Source organism: Ambystoma mexicanum, chromosome 3q (genome assembly GCF_040938575.1).
Source record: "Ambystoma mexicanum isolate Mex_15411 chromosome 3q, UKY_AmexF1_1, whole genome shotgun sequence".
Classification (NCBI taxonomy): domain Eukaryota; kingdom Metazoa; phylum Chordata; class Amphibia; order Caudata; family Ambystomatidae; genus Ambystoma; species Ambystoma mexicanum.
In genome coordinates, this window is record NC_090926.1 from 63,093,401 (window position 1) to 63,120,754 (window position 27,354).

At 45.9% G+C, this 27,354-nt stretch overlaps 1 pseudogene; it reads left to right on the forward strand.

Moving 5' to 3' along the window:
• The window catches only part of LOC138447933 (TRPM8 channel-associated factor homolog), a 223,073-nt pseudogene that overhangs the window by 157,757 nt on the left and 37,962 nt on the right, over positions 1–27,354 (forward strand).

The following is a 27,354-nucleotide window of genomic DNA, read 5'->3' on the forward strand; positions in this document are numbered from 1 at the left end:
AGAGATTTCCAGTAGTAAGCGATTGTGTTGGGCTCAAAGTAAGCAGATTACATTTAACAACACACTAACTGCATGTTAGGGAGGATTCTCATTGATGGCTAGTTTCCCTCACCTAGTGAGTCCACCAGCAGAGCAGCTTTGCTGGACTTCTGGAGTTTACTTTTTTCCACTTGGTAAGAGTGTGAGCTGTTCCCCCACTCTTACCTGTGTTTTGCCATGTGTATTTCTCTGTTTTTGTGATTGTGGACTCTGGAGTACACCACTTCAGTAGCCCTCTTTTGTGTGTCACACAGCACCTTCAGTGCAGTAGCACAGGGTTGTCTTTGAGACTTCCCACCGACTCCATTTCTGAGGCTGACTACCGTCCCCTAGAAAAGGGTAAAGTTGCCATTAACTTTACTTAGTCAATCTACCACAGATCCAGTACACCCCATCTTCCATGGAGTACTGGAAAGGGTTACTTAGTATCCCTTTGTATCTGTACCTCGTAGAGCATTGTTTCGCTCTTTTAACATTTAGACTTGGCTGGCAGTAGTACCTACCCTAACTTTTGTACCGCGATTATATTAGATAAACGTGGTATTGTTTTAGGCTATTATATTAGCCTTGTACATAAACCCGCTTGACCAAATTGTCTTTCTGATGGCTCCGGTTGGGTTTAATCGCCATTTCTTTTTGTTAAAGTCCTTCTTGTGTTTTACTTTGCGCGGCAAACTAGGTTCGCCTTCTTTGTTCACCGTCTTTTGGCGTGCTTCTGCTCAGAAGCCCTCCACCAGGCGCCTGGGTGTCTAGGTGGGCTGAATGTGAGGGAGGGGTGTAGTCACCCCCTGCACCCCTGCACAGGGTATCCTAGGAAACCCAAGTTGCACTTTGCCATGATTGGCTGAGGTGGTTGTCCAGGCTGGACAACCCCCCTGCTGGGTGATTGACAGCCAGGCTGTGTGAATGGGGGTTTTGCGCATAAAAGGCAGGTCTCTTTGGCTAGAAGGCAGAGAGTCACCACTGGAACTACAAGGAACCGAAGAGAAGCGGAGAGAACGACGACTGCTGCAACTACCCCTTCCCGGTGAAGCCCTGCTGCAGTCCTGAGCTATCTACCCTTAGATGACTAGAGAAGATCCAGTCCGAAGTCTTCTTCCCTTGAGCCTGGTGGGGATAACCAGCTCATCTTCCACAGCCAGAGGATCCTCTTTCTTGGTCGAAATCGCTGCACACTGCTGTAGTGGTCCGGATAGCCACCTGAAGAGCCTCTCCTGTTTTTAAGAAGCGCACCTTTTATTCATTGTCGCTGCTGCTGGCCTCATCCCTGTGTGGTGCAGACCCCCTTCAGACGTCGTCCTTCACCTCGAAGCTCCAGGAACCGTGGGTCTGCGGGAAACCAACAGGAACAACTGCCAGGGCGCCAGCTACACCATTGGAATAAGGTTCTGTGTTCTGCTTGAGGAAACGGGGTGAACCCCTTTTCTTCTTCAAGGCTTGCCCTTGTCTTCCCTCCTTCTTATAACTTTTGCTTCCGAACATTGACAATATCGAAGTGTTCTTGGCTACGTTGAATCGTGAAATATCTGACTGTGTGATCTTCGACAACAGGCCCCCGGTGTCACTTGACCCTGGCTCCGGCCATTTGACTCTTGAACTCCTGACTTTGAGTGTTTCTCGATTCTGTCTACCTAACCAAAATATTGCCTGTGATTTTTGCCTCCAACTCCCTCTGGGTATCTCAGGCGCTAAGTGTGTGTTTGCCCCGGTAGCATTTCATGTCACGGATAAGCGTTTACTTAGTAGACCGAACTGTCAAAAAGTGATCGTAATCGTATTCACGGTAACGTGTTTTGTTCGTAACACCGGTCCATTCAAACACCGGGTACTTACCTTGAGACATACTGTACAAAGTGAATTGGTTAGTTGTATATTTTACGTGTGGGTTTTTGAATTTAATAGAAGTGTCGTGTTCATAACAAATGGTTTAAAAATAAATGTACTTATATTTTTCTACCTGAAACCTTGAGTCAGTGTTTGCTTGAGTCACAGTAATTGTGGTCCCTTTATGTAATCTCTGCTACTGCTCATATACTCTTGAGATAAGCCTGGCTGCTCCACCACTGCTACCACTCTGACACAGTAGTACAGGCTTGTACCAAAGGTAAAACTTGTATTGCCACCTGTAGTCTTAATTGTGTGTAGTGGTCCCTAAGGTCACTGCACAGGATTCTGCCTAACACTGCAGAAGCACAATATGGCCATGCCTCTGTGGAGCTGAGACCAACTCAAAAGTTCCACTGTTTATGGATATGGAGCACACTCAACAACAGGTGACTGATTCGGAAAAGAGGACTGGAGAGATTAGCTCAGTGCGCGCGAAAAAAAGAAATCAAGGACTGAATTGTAGAAACTAGACACTGTGTGAAGATGAGCACTGCCACCAAGTAATACTAAACTGCAGTTAGAAAACATGGAAGATACAAGCATACACCAAGAAGTCAAACAATGCTTGTCTCAAAAAGCCTCAGAGAATTCAAGGGTACGGGTAAGGGTAGGAAGGCGTAAGAGAATCGTTCAGATTTCAGCACAAACTAAGTCGCTGCTAAGATGGTGAATAACTAACAGACACTTGAGGACACAGAGTTCACGGCACAGGGAGTAATAACTGGAGGAAACAGTAAATGCAAGACACACTGAGTTACTGGTGGGAACATTGAGTACACGTCACAGAGAATCACAGGAGGAAACCGTCAACACAACAAATACATGGATTCATGAGAGAAAAAAGGCTATTTGGTAGAGGATTACAGAGTAAGCAATAGAGGAACATAGTCAGGCCTAAGCAAGGACAGCCTGAATAACAACAAAGCCTAAAAGCAAGACAGCAGAGGAGACAGCATAGGAAATAATCCAAGGGAGATGAGAGGTAAACTGCAAGGACAGCATGAAAATAAGCCTGCAGGATTCAGGAAGCACTGGATTTTAAGAGTCATGCGCCCAGGGCTTTGCTGCATATGGCACGAATGGATATTGGGCCGCAATTGATTTGTTCCATTACGCTTTCCACAGTCCCCTGGTTACGGTCTGTCTTTTTCCAACATGACCGCTGCCGGGAGGTTCTTAGCCCACTAACTCCTGGCAGCCGGAGCATTAGAACCGCTTTGTTCCGTTGTCCTTTGTTGCTGCGATACGCTGTGAGTTTTCCTCTTTGTTCCTATTCTTGGAACGTCCTATCCTTTTTTCGCAGCCACTCCTGGCTTTTGCCGGTCTCCCTTTGCCGGCTTCTTTGTTCGCGGGTTTCGCCCCTGCTTTACCGCTCTCTCTCCCTTTGACCCTTACTCGGGGGCTCTCTGCTCCGGTCTTCCCTTATTTCTTTTCCTTTACCTCTCGGTCTCCCTCTATCCTTCTTTCTCTGTTTAAGCTCGGCATCTACACACTCTCCCATCTCCCCGGGCTTCGCTGTTTCCCATTGTCTGGTCTCTCTTTCTGTTCCGTCTCTCTTGGAGACGTGCTCTTACCATTCTCTATGGCCGCATAGGGGTTTTTTCTGCCCTCGCCCGGTCGGCTCACTCCTCCTTTGCTCTCTGACCTGAGCCGACCTTCTTTGGATTTCCTCGTTGCTGCTACTATATTTGCACCTCTGCGGACCTGTCCGTACTGCAAAAGCCCTCACTCACAGTATGCACGTTTTGTCCTACACAGTTGTGGGCTTTCCTTTCGGTGAACCGCTTAAAGCCTGCGCTGTTTAGCAGGCAGACATCGAACTTTCCAAGACACCTCACCGCCGCAAGTCATCTCCTATACCAGGGTTTTTTGTGCCTATCAGGGTTTTTCCCCGTGTTTGGTCTTCCTCAGGAGAGGGCCCACAGGGCTGCTGTCGACAGGCGGCCACATTGGCTTCCTCTCGAGGAAGGTCCTATCTTCACAAAAAGGACTATTGTTCAAGACGGCACTTGAGTCCAGACACCAGTGAATCAGGTGAGGAGGTGTTGGAATACAGTGGGTCAGGGGAGGAAGAAAAGGGAATTCACAGTTTGCAACGCCGAGAAGCAAGTATGGCCATGGCCAAACAGGCTCAAGAGCTCCTGGCCACAGTCCAGGGATTGTCCCAGGAAGTCCAAAACCTAAAGACCAAGAATACCGTGTTACATCAGCTAGTAACAGCACGCGATCACCACCCAACCGACTTGCCACGTATGGCCCTACCTTCGGGCAAGTTGGACGGGACACCAAAGAAATTGAAGGAATTCCTGGATGCTTGTATGGTCTACTTTACTTTCAGAGCAACCACTTTTACTTCAGACCATGCGCGCATTGGATACATGAAATCCAACATGACAGGCAATGCATTGGCCTGGGCTATGCCTCTTGTTATCAACGCCAACCCGATACTGCACGACATCCGGGGCTTTCTAGCCCTGCTTAAGCAGACCTTCGAGCAACCTGAAATTACTTGTACAGCTTGCGAAGAATTGTTAGATGTGCGCCAAGGCTGTACGGACATGGTGTCCTACATTACCACATTCAAGAGACAAGCCACCAAAGCAGACTGGCCCGAGCAAGCCCAGTATGCCATCTTCCGGTGTGGATTAAGAGAAGACATCAAAGACAAGTTGGCACGCTCACCAAGACCTTCGACCTTCTCTGATTTACTGTCCCCTGCTCTACAAATAGAATTCCGCCCACATAAAGGAAGAATCAAAAGGAGAAGATACCGGGGCAACTACTTTCAGCAACCCCTCTTCTGCTCCCTCCTCACCATCCTTCTCCTGAAGTGCCCATGCAGATAGGTGCAGCTCGCTCTCCCCTCACGCCAGAGGAACGGAAACGTTGCAGAGAGAAGTGTCTTTGCACCTATTGTGGTTCAGATAGGCACCTACTCTGAGACTGTCCATAAGTGATTCACCGCTGTACAGGAAACGGACGACCTCGGTCCTAGGAGGGGCAGGTTACCGAGGGTACGATTCGTGTCAGTCCCTACGTTTCTTTTTCTGTCTCCTCGGCCGACACTCAGGAGGATTCCCCTCTCAGGTGGTAGCAGTCCAAGTCTGCATCAATCAATACAAGATTGATTCCCTAGCTCTCCTGGATTATGGGGCAACAGGAAACTTCATCAACACCATCTGGGCAGACAAGGTAGGCCTCCGGAGACTCGAGCGCAAGGAGGGACAGAAGGTGGAAGGTGTAGACGGAAGTCCTCTTACTTCAGGTTCCATCACCAATAACACTTGAAAGGCCTATTCTGCTCATCTCCGATTTTAAGACACCCTGATCAAGACCGGCATTTCGTAGTGGAATACGATGCATCAGCTGCCGCCATAGGTGCAGTCCTTTTTCAAGAAGACAACGGGGTAGAACATCCCATTGCCTACCTTTCTCTGACCCTTACAGCCGGCCAGCCAGCGCAATTATTCAGTGTTAGAAAAGGAGCTTCTGGCCATGAAACTGGCCTGCAAGGAATGGCGCCACCTTCTCCACGGGGGTGCTCACCCTTTTTTGATCCAGACCGACTAGAAGAAACTCCAAGTCCTGCAGTCCATGGAACTCTCGCCAAGCCAGGTGGGCACTTTTTTGGCGCAATACAACTTTCACATTACATACTTGCCTCGAAGCCAGAATACCCTGGCTGATGCTCTCTCCCTCAAGTGGTCCTCAGACGAGATTGTTATCCACCCTCCAGAACGACTGTTTCCCAGAAACAGGATAGTAGCACACCTAACTACCTTCCTGCAGCAGGTTAAAGAAGCCACCATCCTCGAACGACCTTTTATTCCCAGGGAATCGGCTGCCTTTTTGGAAGACAAAGAGGGTCTGCTGTTTCGGGGCCACTGCCTGTTTATACCCACGAAACCGCTTCGCAGGACGATCCTTGGTTGTCAAAACAACAAGACTGCATGTCATAGAAGACAGTCGGGTACCCTCGACCTGGTCCATCGCTCCTTTTACTGGCCTAACTTAAGGAGGGACGTGGAAGCGTATACAAGATCATGCCCCACCTGTGCCATGAGTGTAAACACAACCAGAAAACCAATCTGTCTGTTGGAACAAGGACCTCTTCCATCTCGTCCTTGGAGCCACATCACAACAGACCTTATAGTGGATCTCCCCATGGCCAAGTCTTGCACCTGCATCATGGTCACGGTCAATACTACCACACCATATGAGTAATGGGGGTATATTTTACAGATGGGTCAGACCTCAGGGACTCTAGTTCCTGTCACATCTAAAGATAACAAAAACCCTGAGTCATTTGGCCATAGAAGTTAAATTATACATTCTCAGTTTTACCCCACACTCGTCCTTGGAGAACGACACATCTTTGAGGAGGAGGCAATTTAAATAGCTGGGAAAACCAAATTGGAAATCCAAATAGGGCAACACATACTCACCAATCAAGTAATAGTTGTGTCTCCTCAGAGCACCTCTGTCTTATTGGGGAATGTTTTACGTTGAAGACTTTCAATGAAGCACTAATTATGTCAGTTTAAGAAGTACTTCTCACCTAATTGAAATGCATCCAGACCAGGTGTAATCTCATTTTCAAAACACATAAGTCCCTGACATCACTATCCTATCTGTGGAGGAGCAAGATGACAGTGAAGGGGCTGCCACTGAACCTATAAAAATACACCATACACCAAATAACTGGTTCGCCACTCTGAATGGAAACACATTGAGCTTCTATCCACGGTGGATATCCAGCAAGTATCTAGGTCAACTAGTGGGTAAGTACCATACAAAGAAAAGGAAAGCTCATGTTCTTCCCCATTCAAATTGATTGTGGTGAGGTTCTGGTTCTCTTAAGTCTGCTTACACAATAACATAAAGAAGATTCCCTAGTTTGATCCACTAGAGACATGGAAATCTGGCATGTAAACTATAGTTTCAAAACGCTGGATAACTGGAAAACCAACCAAATAACAAATCATAATTGCTAAGAGACGAGAATTCTAATTTTTATGTAGGTAATTGATTAGAAATGAATTTAGATTATATGAACAAAAAAGGCTTGTCGAGAATCCGGGGCAACACATTGGCTTTCAATGATATCGAGAAGGACTTCTGGTCTGATAATATACTTTGCTGATAAAGATAAAACACAATAAGCACTGTTTAATAAAGTAGTTTTTTATTAATTCCAATAATGCTCATCAGCAAGACTGACTTTCTGTACATCCTAATCTATTAGTAGATTTTTAAGGAGTATACCATTTGAATATGGTCAAGAATAATGATCCTCTGTCATTTTATCTGAGAGCATTTTAGACAATTCTGACTTGTGTGAGAAACCTGAGGGTATCCCCACTTCTACTCCACCTGGATCCTCTTTTTCAGGTGGCCAGGGAAAGGTCATCACGTTTAGATCCTGACCCTGTGGGTGGAGAAGCAAGGGAGGATCACCTGGGTGGAGGGTCCTTGGTGATTGCGAGATTGGGGTGCCCACAGGTGAGACATGGTATCCACCTTTTCCTATTGAAGTCCAACATAACCCTTCCCTGTCCTTTTATAGGCTACTGTAAAACAGCTCCCCTAATTTTCCCACATTTGACCTCTGACAGTACCGGGATGAGGAAGAGGCGACAGAGTAATGAACACTAAAACCTAATTTCAGCACTCTAGTCCTGGGACGAGGAGGATGTCTGCAGAGTACTGCAAGGGTCAGGCATGTCCCTTTAACTATGGTCAGGCAAGTCCAAATGTGAGTCCACACCTGAAAACTGTCAAGTGCTTGAAGGTGTACGAAGGGAGGCCAGTGGAGCAGCAAGGAGGGCAACAGGGAGGCCTGTTTGGGAGAGACCAGGAGGGGACCCTTCTCGTGAAGAAGCAGCCTTGGTGAGGCCTGAGAGGAATCCAGGACGCTGGCATATGTCCCAGAGGACCTGTGGAGCCCAAGGCAAGTTGGCACGTTAGGCTGCCACAGGTGTTGGAGCCTCCGTGTTGGGGAGAGAGCAGCTGGCGCTGTGAGCGAGCAAGAACGAAGAAAGGACGTCGTCTGCATCCATGCAGAAGAAGCGCTGCTTGCCGGCAGGAGAGCACCCGGAGTCTGAGCGAGGCTTGCAGAGGCTGGCCCACCAGCCCGAGTAGCAGAAAGGAAGCAGCAGGAACCGCCGGAGAGAAACACTGAGAACCAGTGAGTCAGAGAATGTGATTTATGCGCAGCCTTCTAGGAGCACCCCAGCTTTGAGTGACTAAGTGCTGTATGAATTATATTGAATACCGAACTGAATAAAAACTTGTAATTAAACAAATAAAACACTGAACTGAATAAAGCTTTACGGGCAAAGCGAATAGCTGTTGAAAGCCAAAAGGGAAAGGGCCCTATTGAAAGCAACCTACGGAAAAAAGCGCAAGTGTGAAAGAGTGTGACAGAAAGGTGGGGAATTAACGAGACCACCACAAAGTGAACCTCATGAATAGATAGTGTGGCAAGGCCAAAGACTGGCAAGAGATGTGTGACATGTTATGACAAAGCCAAGAGGCTAATCGGGAGAAACCAGGAGTGTGTGAAGCTACACATAAAGCCAAGAGGCCGACAAAGAGAAGCTAAGTGAATGTGAATCTTTACACAGGGGCAGATATAGAAGAACCTGTGGGGGATGAATAGCCTGGGGGGTCCTAGTTGTGTGACCTGTGTTGGGTGGACTGTGTGGTCTGATAACTGTGCCTTGAGCCCTAAAGTGTGAAAACCAAAGACACTGTGGAAGCAACTGAGAAGAAGCATTTTAAGAAGGCGAGTCAGGTTGACGTAGAGTTGTGTTGAACTTTGAAAGACTGAAACAAATACCAGTTGCTACGTTGAAGTCTTGAGTAAGGAAACCCTGGGCCATGATGAACTACAAATGCTGTCTTGCGGATGGAGCCTCAATACCCTTTTCTTTTGAACTGCGTTACCTGACACTTGGGGAAGGGAACCCCAAAGATTGTGTGGAACTGTATTGACCTGACCTTGGGAAAGGTAGTCTTGATACTTTTGTGGAACTTTCTTGAACTTGGGGAAGGGGAGTTGAAAAGGAAGCTAAGAACTTTGTGTTGGTCGTCACTTCTTTAATTATTGACATCCTGTTATGATGTGGCTCCAGATGCTGTGAGCTCAGTGATGTCATCGGATGGAATGATGTTACAGGAGGATTCCATCTGCTTAGAATGAGGTGTGTTTACCTTTGAAGAGTTCTAATGTTGTCAGTTGATCTATTCTTAAGAGGGATTAGGCTGCATGTTGGCAGCTGGGGTCCTTACTTGTGTATCTTAATAAATACTCTTATATTTTTTTCCTGGTGTCTTCCTGATGTATGCTGCCCAACACATCCCTACACATTTTTTAGCTTTAGTTGTGAGGTCAAGGATAAGTCTTGGACACAGACTTTTAAGTTGAACTCTTTGACTCAGACTTTCCTTAGTTTTGTTCAGGTGGAAAATCCCACCTTAGCATGGGGCAAGTTAGGCCTTCTACCATCCCGACATTTGATATAATAAACCATTTTGAACTTTGAATATGTTGTCTGTCTTGCTTCATTCTGCCTTCACACTGTGAACACAGTACCCTCCTGGAGCAGGATTCATAGAGCAGTACATGAAAGGTGCATAGGCTTAAGTAGGGAGGGTGGACCAGAGCTAGAAAGAAATGATTTGGCAGCCAAGCGAGAGACATGAGCCGAGGGCCCACATTCAGCACGTGGTGGCTGAATGCCACTCACTTTCATTTCGGAGGACCAGGTGACGATTCAATGGCTACAAACGGCGAGAAGCCATCAAAATCAGTTATGAAGGTGAAACATGTTTAAGGCAGAATCATCTAAGAACCAAATATGGAAACTACGAATGAAATAAGCAAGAAACTGGGAAAGGTCCAAACATTCCTATTGGAAATGGTCCCAAATATCAACCACATATGTATAAGAGTGTGACAAATTGACTTCTGCACTTCAGGAGTACAAGGATGAGTAGAGGCAAAACACCCATTCAGCCCTGATGCTTCTACAAACCAAGAGCCAACACAATCACAAAGGTAAAACGGGCACAGTTAAGAGATATACCTCCTTCACCTTTTTGTGGTAACGTGGGCCGAGGGAAGGCTACACTCTTAAGAGGTGTGAATGTGGTTCAGTAACAACCCAAACAATGAAGTATAACACTCCAAAATAAAGTAATCTACAGTCAAGGTTCTATACAAATATGTATTTTAATCAATCATGTAAGAACACTGAATATGCAGAGATAGAATAGATGCAGGACTCTGGGTAATGAGATAGGGGCGTAAAGGTCAATTAAAGACTGAAATGTTCATATGATATGTTCTTGAGATTAAAAGGGATATAAATGAACTATCCAGTCTCTAGGGGCCCAAGGTGGAGCATGGTGGCAGATATCCGTCAATAACACCTTTGCAAAGATATTGGCGGCTTGACAGTGTTGAATCAGACTTCTCAGCATTGTTTGCGATTTCTTTATTCGACAATTGAGCAGGTGCGGTGGTCCAGCGGCAAGCTGCTCTCGAGTCTGGTTGAATGGAAGGTGTCTGGGTTGAATGGAAAGTGGCTGCAGCCTCGAATCATCTACTTGTGCTATGCAGATAAGGCAGTCACCAGGTTCGGTTGACAACCAAGTTTGACAGTGGTGAGCTCGTATTAGGATGCAGAGGCAAGGTGATTTTATGTAGCAGCTTGGAGGATGCTGTTCGGGAAACACCAGGATTGAGCCTCGGGCAATGCAAGGCAGCGGTTATTTGTTGGTGTAAGCCGAAGCAACAACACGCTTCAGCTGGTGTGGTTCGGCTGTGAACAGAGTTGAACAGGCAAGTGGCGGTTCGAAGAACAATGAATGCCAAAGGCAGCATCGAAGTGTCTTGATAGCTGGCTTGGTGTCGAATGCGCTCGAGTCACGACTTGCAGTGGGTCGGCGTTGACAACAGGAGTCTTGGCTGTTCTGGCTTCGAAGTGCTGCGAGTCACACTATCGGGTCTCATGGGCCGAGATTAGTCCTTTTCTCTTGCTCACCAACATGGGGGAGGCTAGCACACTCCTTCAAGGGTCCCGCAACATGGTGAGGTCCCAGGCAGCAGGATGGCTGGAAGAGGCGAGGTCTTGGTCCAGCAGCAAAGCTCACCACAAATGGTCCCTGGGGATGGTTAGGAAACAGGACATAGCTCACCTTTGCCTTGGAACACCTGCCTCACAACTGGAGGGCTTTGGAAAGGATGGTTCTCTCAGCAGGGTCCAATGAAATCTTCTTTAAAGATTGGAGTCCAAAGGAGTGTTCAAAGAAGTGGTGTAAATAATCTTCTTTTAAAAGAAAATGTCCACAGGTGATTGGACTAAATCTAGCCTGCTATAGGCGTCCAATCCCTGCCCTTTAAATGAGTGGACCATGCCCTTCTGACATCACACTCAAAGTGCTTTGTGCTACAGTAAGCAGAAGGGACAGGAAAGCGAGGCAGACTGAATCAAGATGCCATTACTATCCCAAAACTCTGGAGATCACTCTGTCTACACTCACCGCCGTCCCTTTCCTTCTCAATGGAATCAAAGGCCTTTAGATATGCAGCACCCTGTTGTGAGGCCTAGCCTTTGATGAATGGGTGTGCCCTTTAATTCCTCTTCCTAGGCTAGCTTCCTGTGGACTTGCTGTTTCTGGGGAAAGGGCATTACCTGCCCTAACAAAGGAACAGAGAGAAGCAATCCCCTAACGCTCCCCCCTGCCGGTGAGCAGGGGGGAGCCTTGCCTGGAATGAATACACATAATACTTCCACAGTTTAAATGGCACCAAAAGGCTAACACAGATGTGATATAAATTTAATGTGGCAGGGATAACTATCAGAGATGTTGGCCACCCTACCCTAACTTGGGTATAGCTTAGTTTTACAGTTCACCAGTTTACAGTTTGGAACAGGGCTGCATATCTTAAATGCAGTATCTGTCCAGAAGAAACTTGGCTGTTAGGGAGAATTCTCCAAATGAGCTTATTTCCCTTACCTTTTGAGACCCCCGGCAACTTTGCTGGATTTCTAAGATTTATTTTTTTACCTGGAAAGAGTGTGAGCCTTTTTCCCCATTCTTTCATGTATTTTGGATGTGTTTTACTTTTGTGTTCTTTGGTTATGGAGTTTTTTTTCTGTGTGTCACACAGCACCTTCAGTGCATTGGCACAGGAGTGTCCTTTCAGATTCCCAAAGGTTTAACTACCTTCCCTGAGAATGACTACTGTCTCTTAGGATAAGTAAAGTTAAATTGACTTTACTAGTCTTTTTAAATTTACTGACCCAGCACACCCTATCTTACTATAAGAGTGTTGGAGGGGTTGCTTAGCTTCCCCTGAGTCAGAACACTCATGTAACAGTAAAATGGTACCTTTTCCTATTTTAAATGGCTGGTGCCAGTGGTTTAGATCAACTACCGTGATTTTGCACGACCGCTATCAGGGGTAGCCATGTTTTTCAATATGGCGCCCCAGACCTAACTGTAAAAACAGACTCCAGTCATCTTTTTTCGCCATTTCTTTTAGGAAAAGTCCTTCTTGTGTTTGTCTCTGCGCGCCACACCAGGTTTGGTCCCTTTGTTCGTGCCCTTTGGCAGGCTTCTGTGCTGAAGCCCTCCTCTGGTGCCAGAGTGTCTGGGGTGGACAGGATGTGAGGGAGGAGCCCGAAACTCCCTGTGCTTAGTCTCCTAGGAGACCTGAATGCACTCTGGTGTGATTGGCTGGCTGGCTGTCCGGCAAGGACAGCAACCCTGCTGTGTGAGTGACAGCCATGCTGATTGAATGGGGGGAAAACTGTTTAAAAGCACGTCTCTGGGACTTGGAAAGCAGAGTCGACCACTGGAACGAAAGAACCGAAGAGGAGAGGAAGGAAGAGGACTGCTGCAACTCCTGGATGACCAGTGATGCCCTGCTGCAGGTCTGAATTGCCTGAAACTCCGATGACAGAGAAGCCCTTCAAGGTTAACTTCTTCCCTTGAGTTTGGTGGGAACAACCAACTCGCAAGCCACCTGGGCACCATCCTATTCTGGTCGAATTTTATCACAGTGCTGTTATAAACCGGATAGCCAGAGGGAAGGAAACCAGGGGGACTTTAAGGCACTCGCACCTTAAACCGACGTCTTTCTCCAGCTTTTGGCCTCTTCCCTGGGTAGTGCAGGAACCTCCCGACGTACTCCTTCTTGTCCCCATGACTGAAGCACAGGAACAGCAAGATCTGCTCAAACTGCCAGGAACAACTGTCTCAGCTACAGCTTTCTTCATTTAAAAGGTACTGTGTAAACGCGGTCTGGAAATCTTTTCGGCCATTGAGAAAGTGTGTGAAACTTTCCTCAACTACGAAGGCTTGTCCTTCCCTAAACATTCGTCAAACCTTTCGCCTAGCCAAATCCTTTAAAAATCGGTGGCAAAGACTTAACCGTTACATACCAGAACTGTGCTATCCTATACCAGAGACTCTGAACCATTTACTTTGGCCCAGCCCCATTGAGAAGAATTGCTGGTTGTATTTAACTTGAACCCTTTTCCTTGCCTATGATTTTATTTGGGCTGTCTATTCTTATAATCGTGTCTTTTCCCTCCTTTTCGAAGTATCTAAAGTGCCATTTTGCTCACACTTCATTTTTGAGCTAAACTTGTTTGGTTACTTACCGGTTGGATTTTTGTGGTGTATTATTGTTGATATTGAGGTGCTTATGCTAGTGTAATGTTTTATAAATGATGGAGTAAATAAATGTATATTCTTTTACTGAGAAACCTTGAGTAAGTGTTTACTTGAATCACTGTATTGGTTGGTCCTTTGTGTAACTTGTTCTACTGCTCGCTTAAACGCTTGAGGTAAGTCTGGCTGCTCAGCCATCGCTATCCACTTTACTGTGTAGTACAGGCTTGTACCAAAGGTGAAATTGTGCTAATACCTGTAGTGTTCCCAAAGGGTACTGCAGGTGATTCTGCCTAACAGCTGTCACTGCTGCTAAGAGGACACCTGTTACCTCTGAACCTGCTCTGTGCCACTGGTAGAGCAGGTGCTGCGAATTGGGATCCTGGTGCAGCAGGGTACAAGTACTTGCTATGCTTTTGACATGGAGCTTATGAAACGGTAATCCGGTCAGCAGATTTCCCTTTCAAAGATGGAATTACCAGTATTATGTTATTGTTTAACACAAATAAAAAATTAGGGCTTTCACACCATTGCCACATGGCAATTTACCACAGAGAGCAACAGAGCTGAAAGAGTTCAAGCAAAGTCAACGAAACTAAATCCTAGAACCACAGACAAATTAAGAAACAAATGGAAAGAATGAGTTTAATTTGAAAAGAAAAATGGACAACTTGCAAATCATTCGCCCATTCACACCTTAAGAGCTGTGGAATCAAGAGGCAGTCTGCAAGACTAGACCTTAAGGTGTACATCATAGGCGACATGACAAAATGAGTGCCCACACCTGGGACTTACAAAACTGTTTGCACGTTGAACATTAGAAAGGAGGCCATGGGTACAAGACAATAAAATTGAGCCATTTTGGGCAATGACCCCCAACTAAACTCAAATTCACTGTAAAAAACACATTTCATGAGGGGTGTTTATTGTCAAGGTATCAACAGGGGACACCTAAGCAGTCAGAGGTATCTTAATTACTTTATTTCTCTACTCATAATGGCAACGGTTGTGGGCTAATGGATGATTCCTTATGGGTGAACTAATCGAGGCATTGCTAAGGCAATCAGAGCTTGGCCTTTGCGTAAAAAGACCAATTGTAGGTGCCTCTACTGAGCTTTCTAGCTTTGTTAGGACTGCACATTTGAGTCTGTGTTTCTCTTCTTTGGCTCACGGTTGATGCCCTGGTTAGATCAAATAGTCACTCATTCTCTGGGATTTTAAAATGCTGACAAGCACTTTTTTCTTGGTTAGTGTCTTGCTTTGCTGACACATGACTCATCAAGATATCTTTTTGGTCCTCCTGGACTCTGTCAACCAAGGCACCAACACCATGGCCTACTTGGGCTGTCCGATGGAGCTCAGTCATCAGACACCTCAACAAAAGCTGGACCCCATAACACGTTCATGTTCCCCTGGTAAGTACGGCTTTCTGCAGCCCCTCTACTCCTAGGGGTCCACTAATCTTCCTCTGTGCCACTCTCTATATTTTACTTGTTGCTTGCCTTTGTGCTGCACCCTGCTCCATGAGCTCCGGAGCACCGTTCTGGCAAAGTTTATCACTTTACCACCTTTCTTCCCCTCATCCCTCTTTTACACTTTCCTCTCGCTGTCCCTCAAACTGCCTTCAAATTCCCCATCTGTCTCTAAGTGTTTCTCCTATTCCATCTTGCCCCTCTTTCTCGACGATTTTACTCCCCCCATGTTTCCTTCTCTCTCCCTCTTCACTCTCCATCCCCCTTCTCTTTAAGTTCCATGATTATAGAACTAAGAGCTTGATTGGGTGCACCTGAATCTTGTGGTAAACCTGACTGTCTGAGTGGATCCAGATTGTTTGCCGTACTTCCTCTTCTGTGAATCAAGCCAACTCCATGGGCCAAAGGCTCAAAAGGCTGGCCCGCCATCTTGGACCTAGGTGCCCTGGTCTTGATGGCCACCCAAACATCTGATGGTGGTGCCATTTGATATCATTGCATTGCCTCTCTCTGTGTGGCTCACTGACCCCTGGCATGCATTTTGAGATACACTCTGCTGTAGCTGGGAAGCTGTATGGGTTGCTGTGTGAGCCAAGTTTACACACTTGTTACATGTCACCAAATGGGTACACCATGAGGCTCATGGTGTGCAGCGAACAGAGGCTTGTGAGCCAGTGTTCTCGGGTCAAGTACTTTTCTGCCAATTAGATGTATACTACAACTTATGGTTTGAACCCATGAGTAAGGTTCTTGGTCCCTATGTGTGTGTCAGCCCAAATGGCCAGTGATGGGGTAAAGACCTGGAGGGTTCCCCAATATACAGACTCCAGGGCTAGCACCATAGTGCAGTAAGCGGCCCCCAGGTTCTCTAGGAACCCATCAGCTAGGCTATGCAGAGGAACTTTGTAACAGGAGACAAAGGGAACTATACCAATATTTAAAAAAAAGGACAGGAAAACCTAAACTGGTCAAATGTACACAAAGAAAGACAACACAAAGAAAGACAATCAACAAATAATGAATGAATACAACTTCCACCTCTCTCTCTGTCAATAACTTGACCTCCACTTTCTCCATTAAAATCACCAGAATAATAGTGCCCATCCACCATACTACCTCGCCCACTCTCTCCCTCATTCCCCAATATTTCCATCTTCCCCTCATTCTCATCTCTATCATTATTCAACCCCACCTCTCACACTAAACATCAACTCATTCTGGTTCCATGTAATAATGTCGCCACAAAAATCTCGCCATGCAGAAATATCGCCGAAAAATGGCCGTTTTTTGTGGCGTCATTCTTGCATGGAACATGTGGGGGACAACCCCGCAACCCCCAAACTTTTTTTTTCTTTTTTTTTTTTTTGCCCCTGTCCCCATATAAATGGTCACCCATATAATATCGCTGCAACCTTTTCTCCGTGATATTATTTATGGCGACCATATATATGGGGATAATATCACCTGATACCCTCATTCTTTGCTCTGTCAACCCTTTCCTGTGCTACAGTTGATCATTTTGCCCCACACATTCTTAAGAAACTTGCAGCACCTCTGTTTAACTCTCTTAATTATTCAATCTAGCTCCCTCGTCTGGTATCTTCACCTCCTGTAAAAAACAGCCACAGGCATACCTCGTTTAAAGAAACCAAGTGCTGACCCCAACAACCCCTTAAAAGTCAGGCCTGTCTTTCTCCTTTCCCAACCACGATAGAATACTGGAGAGGGTTGTCTTCAACCGTATATTCAACTATCTCGAGAATATTCACTTCTTGACCCTCTCATCTGTGTTCCGGTCGAAGCACTCCACTGAAACTGCACTCATCTGTGTCACCAATTCTCTTACCATGGCCCACCACTCCTAGTACTCCTCCGTTCTCATTCTTCTAGACCTTTCTCCTGCATGTGACACTGAGGATCACCCCTCCCTCTTTCAAATTCTTTCCCTCCTTCACATGGTTCCCCTGTTCTATTCAAGAGATCTAGAGATGGGTGCCTGGGGAAGCAATGCTCTAGCCTGCATCTATCTGATGGACTTGCTGTACACCTTCCATCTGATTAGCCTGATCCCCAGGGTCCTGAAGTGGATCAGGGAGAACAGCTTCCAGACCATCCTGATAGCACCTTACTGGGCCAGGAGGTTGTGGTACTCCTGTTGCTGCAGCTGCTCTCTGATGATCCTCCTCTTTTTCCAGATGCCTGGCTACAGTTTTCTTCCTTGGAGCAAACCAGTAGACAGAATTAGGGGGTTTGGTCATTGAAAGGGAGGACCTTCAGCGACAGGATCTCTGAATCTCCCTTATTTTAGCCATCAGGGGTCAAGGCGGCCTTCCACTCTATGATCCTATGCCTAGCCCTGGAGCTTTTTGTAGCTTGGTGCAGTCAGAATCATTTATTTCCTCTGGCGTGTGGTACTCCTGGCATTGGTGAGTTTCTCTAGAATGGTTCCAATTTGGGTCTTGCATGCTCCTACCTGAGGGCTCAATGGACAGCTATTCACAATTCCTGAAGGTCCCTTGGTAATGTTGATCCAGAAGATGACACCATCTCCGGGCTACTTGGGAGTTTTTCTCTCCCTCACCCTAGGATCAAGTCCCTCACTGCTCTCTGTGGCCCTCCTCTACTACTCCGGGCTTTCCAAGTCTTCAACTTCAAGCTTTCGTCTTCCACAGCTACCTAACTAAAAACGTTCATTCTGGCAGCAATTACTTTGGCCAGGAGAATGGGCGAGCTGGGTGATTTTATTTATAATCCACCCTACCCGGTAGCAACCCCAAGGTGGTTGCTCTCATATGTGATCCACCTGTAGGTCAAAGGTGGTCTCCACCTTCCACCTCTGACAGAACCTTGTCTTCCCTGCTCTCCTTGTAGATCTTTCTCATGTGGAGGGTGAACTCCTGGCCCCTCTGGCGGTCTGCTCCACTTGATTAATTTGTTTGGATCAGACTGTTCCCTTCTCTTCCTCCAACAGCTTGTTCATACCTTTCAGGGGGATTAGGGGGGAGTCAAAATGCTTCCTCCATCCCCATCAGTCACTGGCTTAGGGACACGGGGCCTCATTACAAGTCCGGCGATAACCCGCTGGTGCTACCGGCGCGTTGCCGCCAGACTCATAACACCTTTTCCGCTGCCTGAGATCCCGGTGCAAACTGGACATTACAAGTACGTTGCTACCGGCACCCTTATTTCCAGACTGCCATACTTGCAATGATGCCCACTGTTTCCCTTGTATGCTCCTCTCCCTCATTGGAGCCACTGCGTGAAGATCCACTATGGGGGATGATGTCCTCTTAGCGTAGGGGGATTTTCTCGATATCTGTTGGGCCTCTCTCTGTGCTACCCCGAGTGCATTCATGCACCATCTTTTGATCCATCTGCCAGGCAAGGTCCATCAGGACTACGCTTCTGCTGTACTACGGGCTGCGCTTCCTTGAGACCCTTCTCTGCTTCTTGGCTAATTAAAGGTGTATCTGCTGATGCGGCATATAATGGGTCTGTATTCTTTCATGAAAAGATTGATTCAAGTTAGCGCTTTCGTATAACTCTTATGTATGGACTGGTACGGGGAAGAGAAGACGTTAGTACTGTTCTGATTACTTAATGGTAATGCTTATTATACTTATTCAATCTCTTCATCGGCGCAGTCCTGACACCTGACTCGCCCTCTCCAGTCCCGGACCGCGCCCTTTTCCTGTGGGTAGGTCCATCCGTCTTTTGAGGGATAATTAATCAGTACATTTATAATCTTCAATGCTAGATTAAAAAAAAAATCTGTTTGTTGCATTTCACAATTACAAGACCATTACGCGTTTGTCACTGTGAAAGTGTTCCCACAACACACATGGGTGCTAGAATCCTGTAATACATTCGTGTTTGGAGCACGATCCTGTCACTTATCTATGCAAAGGGCCTAGACAGCACGTATTTTGCACTACAGCACAGCCCTCGCCGAAAAACACAGGTCACTTGAGTATAAAGGGACCTGTGAATTTCTCCAACAACCATAAATTTAAAAAAAGGGTCTCCTCTGCACTGCAGATTTTGTTTTTTTTGCCATAGTTTTGGACAATCTGACCCTATGTAGTGAACTATGATTTGTGTTTTTTAAAGTAAGGAAGAATGCGTGCCCGGAAGGTGCGCTATTGTTCACCGAACATATCTTCTTTTTTGCAGGGTCGATGCACTCTGGCTATCCCATAATGGGCCACTTGCAATCCGCAAAGCATATCACTGATGCCAAACAGATCCAGAAGGTTGGCTTGTGGGGACCCATCCACGAGCTGAGACCCAACCAGCAGAAGTGGTACTGCGAAATCTCTCCCAACTCCACCGAGGCCACCTGCAACTTGTGGTCTGTGTAAGTCCATGAGAAGGTACTGGGCAATTCCTGAAGAACGGTTCCCAGCTGAAGGACTGGTCGGTGTGGACCTGCCTTGAGACCTACCTACCTACCTACAGGTAAACATGGCACATTTGCAGCATATGTAATGGGGGAGGGGGAAGCCACATGGACAGAGAGGATAATGCTTATGATGGGTTTCCGCTCTTCTCACACTTGCTCTCAGGTTCAATCCACTACATTGCCCCCTGATCCGGGGCTCACACTTCACCCTCTTCTCTTCATGTGGAACTCGCTAAATGTTTCCTTTCTGATTTTGGGTTCTGCCAAAACATTCTCCTTGCTACCTAAGATTTTTTGTTCGGGGATCATTGTTTTAGTGAATATTCGACAGCATTCCACATTGTGACAAGAAGTCGTCAATGGCAACAATGTAACATTTTGGTTATTTCTGCACATCTATTCAAATGACTAAAATGAATATGGCCTTTCACTCTGGGACTTTGGTGAGAATATACCATTATAGCAATAACAAGTGATCATGCTGCATTAAAACAAATAGTGATGTAGAGCCGGCCTAGCCACCACCTTCTCCCTCCTTTTTAATCTTGATATAATGGAGTTACCTTCGTATCTATTGAGAGTCTGGAATATTCTCCTATACTACACAGGCATGATACTGGAATACTCTCATATGCAAATGACACTATTTATCTAACCAGACTCCAACTTGACTACAGCACATTATTAATAATTTGGTAGAAAATAGTCTTGTAAACGATCTCAAACGCAACTTTAAAAGAAACAAAAATGTAATTTAAAAATAAAATATGACAGAAAGTTTACTGGTGGGTTAATCAGACTGCTGGGGGAGATCTCTCCCGTGGCATGTCAGAGGTCTGGGGGTTGCCTGACTCTCAAGGGCCCCAACACCCTTCCCCACAATAGACAGAGGACTCGGTCAACAGCAAGTCAGAACTGCAGTTTATTGTAAATAAAACCAACAGAGATCATTACAAGACTATGAGAATTCTCCTGTACATCTCAGCTCTCCATGGTGTGCGGTACAGTTTTGTACAAGAAGGTCGTCGTTACCTGGTCCCTTACCCAAAAAAAACCTATCATTTAAGAGGATTGGGTATTGAGAGTACTATTACCTATAGGAGAGCCCTATAGAGGTTATTGTATTGGTCCTTGATGTCAGGTGGCTGGCCTGTCCCGTCCCCAAGCAACTATCTATTACATTGTTGCAGAGTAATGGGCTTACCATTCGTTCGTACCGTTTGCCATCCACCCCTGGCTTTCTAACCTATGATTGGTTAGAGCTGATCTCCCCTGACCTGGGACTCGATTAGGTTCATCCCTCTGTGCAGCTCTTCAAGGTTATGTGAATGATTGTGTCTGCATTGTAACTTGTGCGCCACTGTTGCCTATAAGAGTGCGCTCCTTATGTTGCAACACTTGTTGCCGCCTGCGGCTGACTTGCTGGGATCAGCTCTGCTTTCCGACCATGGGTGACTGTCCATTGTCTCGTTTGGCTGTACCACATGCTTAATGACCACAAAATTGAGCTCTTCAGCTTTTATGAGGATTTATTCTGTTTCTCTGTAGCTGGTCCTCTTGTCGTCGGGACATTGGAATGTGTCTGCATATCTCTGACCTTGGCTGTGAGCCTGCTTCATGCTCTGTGCCATCTGAATCAACTCTCCTCGTCTCAGACTCTGTGGTTTTAGGGCGTTCTGTAATTTTCCTTAGACGTATAATATAAAGTCTACATGTTCATGTTATTTTAAGTACTCTATACGTTAGTCACACATGGTCCTATCAGGTTCCATATACATATGTCCCTGTAGTCCAATAGGGTTGTTCGCGTTAAGCGTCTGCAAGCTTGTTCAGGATCTTGTGTGCCTTGCTCTTCTGCATTCCTGCATTTGGTTAGTGCACAAAATAATAAAGCATTGACAGTATATTTGGGTCCTCTAGCTATAGAACTGGGTAAGCATGTTCTTCATGTATGCGAATGTGTGTTTGTATGATGGTGCAGGACCGTGAATGTGCTTCATGTCTAACGCTGCTATGTCATGGTGTCACTAATGATGTCAGCATTGTGGCTTCTTGGCGCTTTAGTCGAGACTGTCCATAAGGGTATTTCCATCCACGATTTCAGTTTCTTCTCCTATATCTGTGAAGATGTGTACAGGATTTGGTGTATGGCTGGCTGAGAGGATACCTTTCTGTGTACTTGGCAATAATTGGTGCACTCTGGATTCGTCCAAAATAAGATGGGTGGCTGCAAGCATTGCTCTTCGTCTTGACATGAATCTGGGGGTGTTGAGGGGCATTTGCGGGACCCTCTCTTCTAGACTAAATGTACACAGTTAGACTATAACTAGTAGTTGGAAATTAACGTTCACTAAAAATGAAGAGAATAAAAACGAAATTTGCAGTTTGAGTATAGTTAAACTTTATTTTAACACCATATTTAAGAAGTGAAAAGACACATTTCAAAGGTTACACATCGCAGAATTCACTATTTAATAGGCTCTTAGTCCAGGAGATATCTATCTCCAACTATCTGGAGCAATTGCCCTAGACTTGAAACCTAAATCGTGGGAGCACTTATGTACCTACGCCATGACTGAGTTGAATCATGTTTCCTTCATCGGGTATACACTATGCTCTGATGCCAAGAGATGTCCATCTCCAAATATCTGGATCAACTGTGCTAGACTCATAACGCTAGCACGAATGGCACCTATGTACTAACGCAATGACTTTGATAATTTCTTCCTCCAAATATGCACTACGTTCTCAGTCCAGGAGATACCTTGCTAATCGTACTCATCTGGAAATCTTTGGGTAGAACTACATACAGAGTTATATCTTTGCAAATCCTACCTATCTGGGAATGTATTTAGCAGATCTACTGACCAAGGGCCTCTCTAGCAACTATACTGAAACAATATGATTTGGGCCAGATCTGGCTATCATCGTCCAACAGACAACCCCAATAAGTAATTGCAGACCCAACCAGACACGGGGAGGACCTTACCCTAACAGCCCTGAACTCCAAAGGGAGATACCATCCCCTCGACAGGCACTGGAAGCTCATCAGAAACAGGGTCCCCTCGAATCCACATAGACACTCAAACACAACAATATGCAAACTCTTTCCTCTGTACCAACAAACAATAGAATGCAGCTATACCCCTTGATTAATTTGGCCTAGCTGCACACATAATCCCATTAGCAAACTCCACATATGCCAGAATGCAGCTACCCAAGTCCAATTGGCCTTGCTGCACACATTCTACTGATCTCACATGACCACCGGACCATGACTGCCACTAGAATGTAGCTACACACCACTTAATCCGCTCTAGTTGCACACATACTGAGTGCACCCAAGCACTTTTTACTACACTACTCTCGCCACTGACCTGGACTACGGTCTGCGAGAGCGTTCAACCCACAGCACTTTGAATCATATCAATTGTAAAAGGTGCTATTCTTTTTAATTGTTTTATTTCAAGTCATATAGCAGTATATTATAACAGCTTTTTTTGACACACAGGATAAAAAGGAAACGGTTTCCGAGCTCTCATCTTCCCACCAACACACAATTATGGAATGTTCTCAAAAATGGGCACAATTTGCTTCCAAAAGGTGGTGAAGTATATGATGCAAGCTTTGTGATTTTCCCCCCATGGATGTGTCCCAAAGCTCCTCGGGGGCGAGTTGCGTGCTCAGCCCAGCCGCAATAAGTGCGAAATTCCTGAAGGGTTGCAATGACATACAGTAAAACGAGTACTGAGCAGACTCAAGAACACCATCACCACAAATACGACACGTGCGGGTAGGCCTTGCGATGTTAAACCAGGCCCTGTGATTTCAAAGGTCTTAACAGCTTTGAGTTTGATTTTTAGGTAATCCCATACCAATGAGTTGCCCACAAAGAGGTCGATATATCTGGGTAGCCCTCCACGTGCAAGAATATAACCAGTAAACAAGGCCCTTTTTGACATTGCTCCCAGTTGCATAACGTATTGCTCGGGATAAAAGCTGTGGACACCCCTTTTCACAGACACTGGAAATTGCGAGTGAAGCCAGTGTAAAGCATCATCTAAATCCAGAGACGGCCATCCTTCGCCAGCTGGAAGGACATGATGTATGGCAGTGCCCTGCATACGATGAACCTTGGTCAGACCAACGTTTAAGATAAGGGAGTTCAAAGTACCAGCCGCAGTGTGGGTAAGTTGCCATAGAATATTCAAAATGAAAGTTTCAGCCTTGCTGCGGATGAGACAATGCTGAGTTCAAGCTGGATGGAGTGGACAGGGGGGCGTGTAGGGAGCCGAAACAACCGTTGAAGGAGGAAGGCCTCCAATTTGGAGTTTGCTGCCAAATTGCCCAGGTGCCAAAGCACTGCCCCATACATTATAATGGTACTAATCTTAGCTTGAAATTATTTAGCAAGAATCCCAAGAGAATAACCTTCTCCAATTCTGGACTTTTTACATAGGTCAGATGGCCTAGGAGCACCTCACTTTAATGTGATCACAATGGGATCCACCACGTAAGGCCTTGTCAAATAAGATACCCAAGATATACTCCCTTACCACCTCGAGGGTTTCACCTCCCAAATGCCATGGGATGATGACCTTTTGCTGGCCTTGGGGGGGGGGGGGGGGTGAAACAGCAAAACATTGGTTTTCTGGATATTAATCGAAAGTTCCAAGGAGTCCGAGTATTGCTTCACTGACTCCAGGGCAGCGTGCATACCAAAGGGAGTCATGTCCAGCAAGATGATGTCATCCGCGTATCCCATCCATTGAAGTGGGGATATGCCCAACCTTGGAGGAATCGACACAAGGTTAGACAAGGCCTCAACTATATTTGCCAGATATAAATTAAACAAGAGGGGAGCTAATCTACACCCTTGTTTCAGACAACAGGTCGTTGGAATCCATGCGGTGGTGCTGCCGGATTTTTCCAGTCTGACTTTAACCCGTGTGCCAGAATAAAGGTAAACAAGAATGGCCAACAGTCCTGCAGGGATGTTCCAGGCAGATAGTTTAGCCCAAAGCTTGTTGCGGTTGACTGGGTCAAACGCTGCGCTGTAGTCGATAAACGCAGTGTATACAGTACAACTGCACGAAAACCAAGCCTGCTAAATAACCTTTTGAAGGGCAAGGCAGTTTGTGGTAGTGCTCAAGCCCTTTTGAGAACTGGTTTGATTAAACGTTTGGGACCACAGCCCAGCGAGAATTATGTCCGTAAAAAGCTTAGAGGATGGGTCGAGCATTGCCAACAGGCAATAGTTTCCTGGGTTGGCACGGTCTCTCTTCCAGATTGGCACGATAATACTGTCACACCAAGACTCTGGAAGACACTTCTATAAAAGGCGGCATTCAAATGCCCAATAACATAACATAACATTTAAAATTTGAAAAAGTGTAAGGAAAATAAATCGCAGACGGACAACAGGGAGCAAGCCATCTGTTCATTTAGCCCGAGACATGAGAAAGATAGCTGTTTAAACATGTGCACATAGGGTAAACCAAGAATGGACAAAACCAATAGTTTTAGCTGTTGCATGATGACAATAGTTTAAGCTCACACAGACGCACTTAGGCACATGGGGAATATGTTGAAGGAAAAGCAGAGAGAGAGACTAGAGAGAAGGTGCAAGATTGGTGGAGGGTGAATGAATATGAAGATTGGTGAATGAGTGGGAGTGAGGGAGGACATGCGAATGAATAGTTTTGAGCAAGAGTATAGTTTGTTGTGACTAAGATGGCGGATAAAGAGACTTCAAATGGGTGCAAAGCTGGTCTACTTTAGTGTCTTCTAATCATCAGTGTGCAGTCAGTTGTAAATACAGGATACTAGATACAATCCTGGAGACCGGCACGCCACCACCTAGGCCGGTCTTGACTCTCTCTCAGCCTCTCCGTAACTGTCCCCGAATGGAGCACTTAATCTCAAACCATCCATGGCATCACCGGGGCAGGTAGTGACCACTACACTCCTTCCGCCTTACCCTTTATACCACGGAAGGAGAAAGAGTGCCACAATAACAGCGAAATATCATCACAAGACCGTACAAATACTCAGTACAACTTGCTGTAGCTTTAACATGGTACATTGTGAACTCACTCCCCCACTGCACTGAAAAGTAATGTACGGTTGACCCAATAAATTCACACACTTAACAAGAACAGGAGACATTGCTACACACCTCACTACATTCCTAACAGCAATTACATACAATAGTGTAGTTATGTTTTCTTTTCAACATCATTCCACACTCTAAACTGCCGGTACACTCTAAGCCAGAGTCAAATAGCAACATTCTACATTCTGGAATCCCTAACCTATAGGTATGCAACAGGCACACCGTGCGCAGCACTCAAACCGCAACACTAAGACCTAGAACACAAGGATACAAAATCCCCAACTATGCACATGCAACAGGCACACAATGTGTAGCCTTCACAGTAAAAGACGCTGCGATCCGGAACTTAGGACCCCAAGGTACACACCACTCACTACCTTCAAAATCAACAAGAAAAACTCAATAGAAAACATGGATGTCACTACTAAAAACCAACCCAGCATCCATGACACAACACCCTAAATAGTGCCCGCAACCATGCAGTAAAACAAATCCTGCAAAAACAATGCAATTTCTCAAAAGCCAACCTGGTCACTAAACGACTTGGTCACACCACACATGAAGCTGTGCCAAACAGAAATCACTCACCCCAACAGCCGCTACACTTAGCGCACTGAAAGTGCAAGTCCATCTGAATTAGCAGAAGAAACCCGCAGGTCACCAACCCGACTGCCGTAATACCTGCAGACCGCTCAGCCAAGGAAACCCTAACCATTTCCAAAGTACGAAGAGAGCAAAAACATTCTCTCCCCAACTGCTGCTCCGCAGAGCGCACAGCCAACTCATGCCAATGAAAGCATACACAACTAGAATGAGCCCCCTTGGCTTCTAGCATCATGCCGCATAACGCAACTGATAACTCTTAGGACGCCCACTTTTTTGCACAGGAGTCACGATGCCCACTTTCAGCTTGCCACAAAACTGCCCCCTTTTATTTATTTATTTGGATTTATTAAAGCGCACAAAGCGGCCCTGGGGCATCGTGGCGCTGTTACAGCAGTGCTTACTTAGTTACAGAGAGAAAGAGACATGGGCACCTGTCTGTGGTTCTTGGTTACATTGAACATTTTGCCAGACGGGTGAGCAGTTACAGAGAAAAAACGGTGGAAGTGATAAAGCGATGGAGGCGGCCAGAGGCCTAAGCTGGAACAGGGTGAGTGGGGGGGAAATGGGGGGGACAGGAGAGTGGGAAGATGGAAATGATGATTTTATCTGAAGATAAGCATGTTTTAGCTAAATAATAAAATCTATGACCACCCCTTTGGACATAACACAAACCATAACGCCCCCTTTGGGCTTAGCATATGCTCACAATATTGCCTGACGGCAGGCCCCTTTGGCCACGCATTCCGCCCCTATGGCCAGAGCGTAATGACATCACATCTATTAGCATGTCACACAGTGATACACATTTTGCCTAAGGCCAGGTCCCTTTGGCCAACACCATATTTTAACTTGCAGATGACTCAGCTGGTCCCCATGGCCCAAACAAACGATACAAGTGCCCACCGCACAGAAATAGGAACGTTCTAATGGGCATCAGCACAACACACCGTTGCGGCCCATAACTAAAGGTTACAAGCGCAACACATCAAACATCCTCACACATTTCATCTTAATGTCAAACCTGAGTTTTAACCACAAAACTGTTACATCACTTTAGATAACACTAAACATGAACACCCATTACTCCATTTTTATTTAAAACAATTAATATTAATTTCTCTTCCCTATTTTCATTTCCTGAAACC